We start from the raw sequence: 10,195 nt of genomic DNA on the forward strand, positions 1-10,195 counted from the left end.
ATCAAGCCCATATTTGCATGAAATGTTCCCTTGGTATCTCTAATTTTCTTGAAGAGATCTCTAGTCTTTCCCATTCTGTTGTTTTCCTCTATTTGCATTGATCGCTGAGGAAGGCTTTCTTATCTCTCCTTGCTATTCTTTGGAACTCTGCATTCAGATGGGAATATCTTTCCTTTTCTCCTTAGCTTTTCACTTCTCTTCTTTTCACAGCTATTTGTAAGGCCTCCCCAGACAGCCATTTTACTTTTTTGCATTTCTTTTTCATGGGGATGGTCCTGATCCCTGTCTCCTGTACAATGTCACCAACCTCCGTCCATAGTTCATCAGGCATTCTGTCTATCAGATCTAGTCCCTTAAATCTATTTTTCACTTCCACTGTATAATCATAAGGGATTTGATTTAGGTCATACCTGAATGGTCTAGTGGTTTTCCCCACTTTCTTCAATTTAAGTCTGAATTTGGCAATACTACTCTCCTTTATAAAAATTCTTTATTTATTTAAGTTAGTCTTTCTTTGGTAGTTGTCAATATTGCAACTAAACAATAAGAGCTACCAAATTAGAGCAGCATCCACAGAAATTTGATTTTAGCATTTTTCAACCAAGACTTTTAACAAAAATTAGTTTTTCAAATATTTAGAAAAGCAAAAAAAAAAAAAAAAGATCAAGTATACAAGTCTCATTGTAAGTTTTTTTTATATTTCATTGGAAGATAAATTAAAATTTGATGTTACTGAGAGCAGTCATTATGTTGGGGAAATTTTGGTCATGAACAGTAAAAACAATTGAAAAGACTGAAATAAACACACAGAGTTTCAGATACAAACTACAATTCTACTACAGTTATTGAGTGAGTAAAAGCTACTTTATCACCAGCTTTCTATTTCCCCAAAGCAGTGGGTAGAAAAGTAAGATGATTATTTTAATTAAACAGACTAATGTCAAAATGAAAGGATCATTAATATTGCTATGACAGAGGAATGATGGACTACTTTGTGCATAAGAGTTCTTATTTAGGAGTAGAAAAAGTCTTTCCAAAGGCCTAGCACAGTTCCAATCACACAATGGATGCTCATTATATAATTTCTGATTGTGTAAATTAAAGAGTTAATACAAATTAAGCTTTATAGGATTTTCTTTGGTGTGACATAATCAAAAATATCTGAAACAAAAGATTAATTTTATTATCTAAGGAAAATAGGATCAAAATGAAAATATAAATTTGTAAGACAAGTAATAGTATTGAGAAAACAGTCATAAGCATATTTAAGAGAAAATATCTTCAACAATACATGATTATATAGCATTTTCCCATTTCAGACATTCACTGATAAGCAGGAAGTGTATTTTGTGTTATATTTTAAAAAAAAGAAAAAACTGACAGACGTATTGGAAAGTATTTTATGTTCTCTGATGTTCTTTCTATCAATGTCAAAATAAGGAAATGCAAATCAAGCCAACAATGAGATTGCCATTTTTAAACACTTTTTACAATAAAATCTTGAATGATGATAACTAAAGGACAACATTGTTTTGAAAGAATTTTAAAAATTTAAGAATCCTTTTTTATTCCTTACCCCTAGGTCTCCCCTTTAAACAGTAGTAGTAGTAGTGAAAGTGAAAGTCACTCAGTCATGTCTGACTCTTGCGACCCCATGGACTGTAGCCTGCAAGGTTCCTCTGTCCATGGGATTCTCCAGGCAAGAATACTGGGCAGTAGTTAAATAGAATTCATTCTGCCATTCTCTATAATCTCTACTCTTCTCCAATGCCCACAGCTGCCACTTCAGTTTAGTTTTAACATCATAGGTACCTGAATTCCCACAATTACCTTCTATTTTGTCCTTCAGGCCCCAGTCTTATTTCCCTTAATGCATTCTCTTCTTTCAGCCACAAAGCAATTTTGATCATGTCACTCCTCTGTTTAAAACAATTGTTATAGCCATCTCTTTGCCCTTACTTAAAGTCAAATTGATTAATATGTTTTCAAGACACTTCATTTACTTTTATGTTGCTGTTCAATTACTTATCCAACTTCATTTTCCCTTTTCCCTGTCCTTCAACCCATCTCCCTTTCTATAGTTCCAGAACCTTCCATCTGCCCATGTTCTCACTTACCTCTTAACCTTGGCCTAGGTATTCTCTTCACAAAACATGCTTCCTTTCATGTGACTGACCTCCAAGCATCCTAGACATGGACTCGGTTTTGACAGCAATCACTCTATCATTACTGATAGATAGCCAAACATCTGGCTAGTTTCCAGAGCAACTTATAATTACCCAATTACAGCATTGCACTGCAGACAGGCAGTTGTTTTTTCCAAATGAAGTTTGTTCATTTGGGTATCTGAAGTACAACTATACTTGATTATTGAAAAAAATGAGTCAATCAAAATTCATTGAATGTGCAATATTTGGCACAATATTATTAATTCTAGAACCCTATCTAAAATATGTAATCCCAAGAGTAGAAAATATAGGTACATAATAGTATTTATAGTAACACTATTTTACAAGTTTAAATATAGGATATCAGGTAAATGCATTAGGGCAGCACTAGTCATTTGCTATTTGTGTTTACTTTCAAAATTTATTCTCCTGAAAACATTTTTCCCTTTTTACCATCATGTTTATAAGGAATAGGCCCCCCTCTCAAGGAGTGGACCTTCATCAGCTTAAACTAATCAGCATATTCCATTCTTCTTGAACCAGTAATTAGCTCACAAATTAACTAAGAAGCCATCTAGAGCCAATATAGCTCTGAAAGATAATTACTAGGGCTTCAAAAGAAGGAAAAGTCATTTTCCTTTTCCACTAGACAGGATTGAATGCTGTTATAGTTAAAAGATATGGAGTCTGATAGAGAGACATTTTTAATTAAAATTTTAATAAGATAATTGTAGGTTCATATGCATATATAAGAAATAATAGATCCCATGTGTCTCAGCAATAACAAAGTATCATATGCTGGGTGCTTATAAACAAAAGAAATTTATTTGTCACAGTTCTAAAAGCTGAAGCTCAAGATTACGGCCGCAGCACAGTTGAGTTCTGGTGAGACTCCTCTATCAGGCTGCAGATGCCACCTTCTGGTTTTATCCTCATGTGACAAAGTGCAGAGACAGGAAGCAAGCTCTCTTGTGCCTCTCACACAGCACTAACCCCATTCAGTAGGGCCCCACCCCCATGGCCTAATTCTATTACCTCCCCAAAGCTTAACCTCCTAATACCATCACATGGGAGTTAGAGTTTCAACATACAAATTTGAGGGGGTGGACACAAACATTCAGTTCGTAACACTGCATCCCTTTCATCTAATGTCCCCCAATATCTTACAAAAAGACCATATCACCACCAAGAAACTGACATTGACAGAGTTAAATTACTAATCATTTCCATTTTACAAAGCTTTTTGACATCCTTTTATAACATACCAACTTCCCTCTTATCCAAGCGCTCTGACACCAATCCTGACCCCTGGCAACCATTAACTAAAATGCTCTCCATTTCTGTAATTTTGTCAACCTAAGAATTATATAAATTGAATCATAAAGTTTATAACCTTTTAGATTGGTCTTTCCACAGCATAATTCTGTGAAGATTCACTCAAGTTGCTGCACGTATCAGTAGTCCATTCATTTTTATTGGTGAACAGTATTCCATATTATAGATGTACCATAGTTTGTGTTATATATTCATCCATTAAAGGACATCTGAGGTGGTTCTACTCTATGTCTGTTTTGACATATATACACTACTATATATAAAATGTATAACTAGTAAGTACTGACTGTATAGCACAGTGAATTTTACAATACTCAGTAATGACTTGCATGGGAAAGGATTTAAAAAAGAGTGATGTATATCTGATTCACTTTGCTATACAGTAGAAAGTAACACAATATTGTAAATTAAATATATTCCAATAAAAAAATTTAAAAATAAACTAATGCTACTATATATATTCAAATGCAAGCTTCTGGATGAACATAATTTTTTTATTTCTCTGGCATTATGCTGAAAAATACAATTGCTGATTTTTTATGGTAGTAACATAGTTTGATTAAGAAACTGCCAAACTGTTTTTCAGAGTGGCTGTATCATTTCACATTTATACCAGCAATGTGTGAATAATCAATTTTCTTTGCACCTTAACAGCATTTAGTAGTGCACTATTTTATATCTTAGCCTTTCTATAAAGGTATCTAGTGTTATTTTACTGAAATTTTAGTTTATGTTTCCCTGTTAGGTTATGACCCTATTCATCTGTTCTTGTGGTCATTTACCATTTACATTCTTTTTAGTGAAACGTCTTCTGCCTATTTTCTGTTTGTATTCCTCTTTCATTTTTCTTGCTTGCTTCCTTCCTTTCCTTCATTCTTTTTACTATTGAGTTGAACATTGTATATTTTCTAGATGCTAGTCTTTTTTTGGATAAGTGGTTTGCAAATATTTTCTCCCAGGGCTTAATTTGTGATTTCATATACGGTCTTCAACTGAGCAGATCAGTTAATTTTGATGAAGCACAACTTATCACAATTATTCTTTTTATGAATCACAGTTTTTATATAAAGTCTAAGAACTCTTTACCTACCCCTAGATTCTTAAGTTCCTTTTATTTTTCCTTTAAATTTTTTTCCTAGTTTTATATTTAAGTTTATGATGCAGTTGGGGTTATTTTTTCACATTAGGTAGTCAGACATCCATTTTAGTTACAAGTCACCTGTGGAAAGTTGATGAATCAATGGGAGAACCTGTGAATGAGTCTGTCACTACAAAGGGTAGTGAAAATATTGTCTGTGCCTAACTCTGAAGGTCTTAAGCTAATGATTTTCTTTATATTGCCTTAAACACGTTAATTTTTGTTTGCTAACCATAAAAGAATTTTAACATGCCAATATTAGTATGAAAAACTTTACAATGGAATCTGGAAGAAATACAAATTAGTAAGTAAATTGTTGCTGATGTAAAGAGAAATGCTGGTTTAAGGAAACAAGATGTAATTCTTTATGTAGGATGGTCACAACTGTTTAGAAAACAAGCAAAACTCCCTCATATACTAATAATTAAAAGGAAATAAGTGAAATTATTTGCATGTCATTGACCTTTAGATGATGTTCCTTAATACATAATATTTTTTTAAAAAGATATTATTTCATCTTAGCAGCACATTCTTCCAGTCTTTCAAATATTGGAAAGATGTTCATGAGATAATTGACACAACAGTTACAGTTTTTAAATTATCTTTAAATTTATGTGTCCAAATAATTTATTTCAAATAAAAACCCAAGAAAAGTATCTACTGTGAGTTTAGTATGCATAAAAAACATATGACATTCAACTATGCAAAACTACAATATTTATTTCTTTAGAATAAGAACATTTAATATGAACATAAAACTAAATCATGTTAAAAATGTAATGAAAATATCAAAGAAAGACTATTTCTTATTTATTTGTATAAATTACTACAAAACAGTAACCAGAATATTCAATTACTATTCACTAATTTACCATGAGTCATGTAATTTTTTTCCTATAAATGTGCTTCAAAATCTTTTACTCTTTGTTATTGTATTTAGGTATTTGATTCCTTTTGAGCTTTTTCTTTTCTTTTTTTTTTTTTGGTTTGTGGGTAAAGTAAAGGTCCAATGTCATTCTTACACACATAAATCCAGTGTACCAGCAACATCAGCTGAAAATACTAGTTTTTCCCCATTGGATAGTCTTGCTGCTCTTGCCAATATTTACAATAGCTAGGACAGGGAAGCAGTCTAGATGTCCATCGACAGATGAATGGATAAGGAAGTTGTGGTACACATACACAATGGAATATTACTCAGCTATGAAAAGGAAGACATGTGAGTCAGTTCTAATGAGGTGGATGAACCCAGAGACTATTATACAGAGTGAAGTAAATCAGAAAGAGAAAGATAAATATCATATACTAATACATATATATGGAATCTAGAAAGATGGTACTGATGAATTTATTTGCAAGGCAGCAATGAAGAAACAGACATAGAGAACAAACTTACAGACACAGGGGAGAGGGAAGGAGAGAGTGAGATGTATGGAGAGAGTAACATGGAAACTTACATTACCATATGTAAAATATATAGCCAATGGGAATTTTCTATATGACACAAGGAACTCAAACAGAGGCTCTGTATCAACCTAGAGGGGTGGGATGGGAAGAGAGATGGGAGGGAAGTATAAGAGGGAGGAAATATATGTATACTTATGGCTGATTCATGTCGATGTTTGATAGAAAACAAAAACATTCTGTAAAGTAATTATCCTTCAATTAAAAAATAAACAAAAAACACATTTCAGTAGATAATTTTTTAAATTCCTATTTAACCTAAATAAAGTGCCAATTTTAAAATTGTATTAAACTTTAAGTCCACATTAAACTTAAGTCCATTTTAAAATGATTTTTAAAATCCCTTTCCTCCCTTTCATTTTAATGTATTCTCTACAAATTTAATCTTTTCTCATTTGTAGTTTGTGTTGCCATCTCTGCTTTCTGCTTTTTGTCTTCTTGTTTGTGATTTTTAATTGTTTAAAGATATGCTTTAAAAATTTAAAGTTTTTTCTAGTGTGTAAGCAGGTTTATCAGCTCATACCCTGAAAATGCCAAATGTTTATCATACCTTATTGGAAGACTACAGATATTTTTGACCCTGTAACATTTAAACAAAAACACCTTAGTTTAAAAAAAAGTTTCCTTTTCTGTGATATATATTAACATAATTTTAAATAAAAAGAGGCATTTCATGAATGTCAGCTTTTTCCCAAAAATATACTGAAAAAACCCAGAATATACTGGCATTATATTTTATTATTGGTACTGATAGAAATAGATGACATAGCAATGTAAAATGGCCTAGTTACTATTTTCCTCATTGGATATAATGGCAATTGTTTTATTCTAACATTATTTAGAACAATCGTTCGTTGAAAGCATCCAGAAAAAAAGTAACAATAGGACACTATTCACAACTAATCCAACATGCATAATTTTCTGTTTTTATTTAGTACAATAGATTTAATTTAAGGAAGAATGAACGAATGAAATACTTTGTCTTCTAAATATTCCAAGCTCATAGTCTTAGGGCTTTGAGTTTTTTTTGTTTTTTAAGATGATAAAGTTTCTCCTGAAATGTTCCATAAAGAACACTGTCAGCCAAATTTTTTCCAGAAAGATTTAAGGGTAATATACTTTTATTGAGAGGAATTTTAAATGTTAAAAAATTCTTAAATCAAAAATGAAAACAAAATGTACAGTAAAATTCTATTCAAACTTAAAGGGTCAGATGTCACCTACAAATTCTGTCATGTAGGGCCCATTAGATGACATAACATGGGGATGAGGAAAGGGGCATTTAAAAATATAATCTCAGTTTCATAAGTAAAGCAATGAAAGTTTAGATGATTTTTAATCCCACATAGAGTTAGCTTGGTATAGGAGTAATATTCAAACTTGTATCTGTCCAGGTCTATAGCCTGTGATTTGAAAAGCCATACTGTACTTTCCAACAATGCTTACACACATAATAATTCTATTGTCATACTTGACTAAAAAATCACATCCATCATACTTTATAACTTATTACTATATTATTAAGAGAAACTCAATAGTTAGCTAACAACTTCCAGGAGCATTTAATTATCTTGGAATATCTACTCGAAATTCAAGGCAAATAAGTAATTAAATGTTTCTAGGAAAAAAATTAAAACAGTTAAAGTAAAATCTCTAAGACTGCTATGTCTAGCCAGTGCATGTGGACACAATGTTGGGTCACAGGCAGAGGACCAGAAAGGAAACAGGGTCCTGGAGGCATCCTCCTACCTAGGCTTTACTTTTTGTTGCTGTACTGAAGGGAAATCGAGATGCTTTGTAGGGGAGACACCTATGTAGTAGGGAGGACACTCAAAGCCATTTGGGAAACTAGCTATTTACCACAGGGGTAGGAAATTTTACTACTTTAATAAATGGTATGCCTGTATACAAAAGCATGCTGAATCTATCATCTTGGTTCTTAGTGCCGAGATGTGCTGAGACACTGACCCATGCAGCCAGTAGCAGTGGTCAAGAGGGCCAGGTAAGGTTACCTCACTGAACCATACTAATGCTGTTTTCTGCGTCTCTTCTAGTGTCATAAGCTGTGGAGCACTTTTCTAGTAGAGCTATCTATCATCCACTTAACTGTTTCCACTTAAAGAATCATCTTTTAAAATAAAGTAGCATGCTTTCTTATGTTTATCTATATTTGTGGTATTGTCGCTGTTGTTGTTCATTAATAATGTTAACTGGAAAAGGGCCCATTGAGGCAAGAATTTCAGATTAAAAATCTGGCTTCCATGATAAACTGTGTGAATGTGGAATACAATCCAAATTTCTTTTAGAGCCACAAGTTGCCTTAGCAGTAAATTATGAGATGGGAAGAGATTTGTTCATCCAATTAAGTGTTGGAGTCATTGCTAATCTTTAAAATACTCTCTATGAAATAAAAACTTACACATTTAGAAAATATAGCTAAATGCAAGAGAGGCATCTGAAGAAACTTTTGAGAATCTTACATTGAAAAGTGGCTGTAAATCCATTCTCTATGTCTGTGTCTCTAGAGTAACACTGAAATATACACACTGCATGCTCAGTTGCTTCAGTCATGTCTGACTCTTTGTGACCCTATGGACCCTATGGACCCTATAGCCCATGGCTTCTCTGTCCATGAGATTTCCCAAGCAAGAATACTAAAAGAAAGAAAAGTGAAGTCACTCAGTCATGTCCAACTCTTTGCAACTCCATGGACTGTACCCTACCAGGCTCCTCTGTCCATGGGATTTTCCAGGTAAGAATACTGGAGTTGGTCGCCATTTCCTTCTCCAGGAGATCTTCCTGACCCAGGGAGTGAACCCGGGTATCCCACATTGTAGACAGGCGCTTTACTGCCTGAGCCATCAAGGAAGTCAAGAATACTAAACTGGGTTGCTATTTCCACCTCCAGGGGGTTTTCCTTATTCAGTGATGGAACCTGCTGTCTGCTGCATTATAATAGGTGGATTCTTTAGAGCTTAGCCACCAGGGGAGCCTAAGTAAGTAAGTGTTAGTCGCTCTGTCCTGCCGGACTCGTTGGGATCCTGTGGATTGCAGCCCACCAGGCTCCTCTGTCCATGAGATTTTCCAGGCAAGGATACTGGAGTGAGTTGCCATTTCATGTGTAAAGTGGATAGCTAATGAGAAGCTGCCATATAGCACAGAGAGTTCAGTCTGGTCTCTGAAACGACCTAGAGGGGTGGAATGGCGGGGAGGGTGGGATAATGACTCAAGAGGGAGTGGATATATTTATACTTAAGGTTGATTTATATAGTTGTAGGGAAGAAATCAACACAACATTGTAAAACAATTATCCTTCAATTAAAAAAAAAAAAACAAACGTAAAAAGTGTCAGGAGGTCAGCAGGATTATATTTGAAGAACAGAATTAAGAAAACAAGATGCTGGAATCAAGCAAATCTCACGTGAATCAAGTGTGAACACATATTCCCCAGAGCAACAGAGTTCATACAATATTTGATTTGCTTAGAAATAAACTGATAACAAGGAGTACATACGTGTTGCTGTTTGGGCCGACAATCTAGGCCAGTCGCTTGGTCTGGCTTTCACAGGATGGAGGGCTCCCTTGCCCAGGGAAGCAGCCGGCCCTTGCTGTCTCCTTCCATGTAGCCATGAATCTGGTGGCCCACCCAGGCCAAGCCAGCCCCATATGGCTGCAACACCTTCCAGGGCAGGTATGCCGCCCCCTCGGAGAATGCTGCCTTAGTGATTGGCAGGCCACTGTGTTTCTTCCCATAATGCAGCGCGGTGCTGGTGCTGCGCATCCGCATCCTTAAAGGGAACCCTTTGAGGCAGTGGCATTGTTTTTACCCCAATACAGGGTTCGCGGCTCAAAGGCTGTCAAGTCAAAACATACAACTAAGACAAAGAGCGGGAGAAGGAAGGATTTATTACTTGAAGTAAGTAAGGAGAACACGCGGGATCTTTCCTAAAGCAGTGTCTCCTCGAATAGCAAAACTGTGGGTGTTTTAAGCTAAAGGTACATGTGTGTTTGTGGAGGGGCTTGAGGTGAGGAGAATTCAACACAGAATTGGGACAGAAGTTGACAGAATCCAAGCTTTAGTCCATTGAGT

At 34.7% G+C, this 10,195-nt stretch overlaps 1 long non-coding RNA gene across 2 annotated transcripts in view; it reads right to left on the bottom strand.

Moving 5' to 3' along the window:
- The window catches only part of LOC123330063, a 105,071-nt gene extending 95,115 nt beyond the window's left edge, over window positions 1–9,956 (bottom strand). The window contains exon 1 of one of the 2 annotated variants that reach the window (XR_006545771.1): window positions 9,620–9,956. This is a non-coding gene — a long non-coding RNA (uncharacterized LOC123330063). The remainder of the gene's footprint in view (window positions 1–9,619) is intronic. The other variant, XR_006545770.1, reaches the window with a different exon arrangement.
- Window positions 9,957–10,195: the final 239 nt, after the last annotated feature.

This window comes from Bubalus bubalis, chromosome 17 (genome assembly GCF_019923935.1).
Source record: "Bubalus bubalis isolate 160015118507 breed Murrah chromosome 17, NDDB_SH_1, whole genome shotgun sequence".
In the NCBI taxonomy this organism is placed as follows: Eukaryota; Metazoa; Chordata; class Mammalia; order Artiodactyla; family Bovidae; genus Bubalus; species Bubalus bubalis.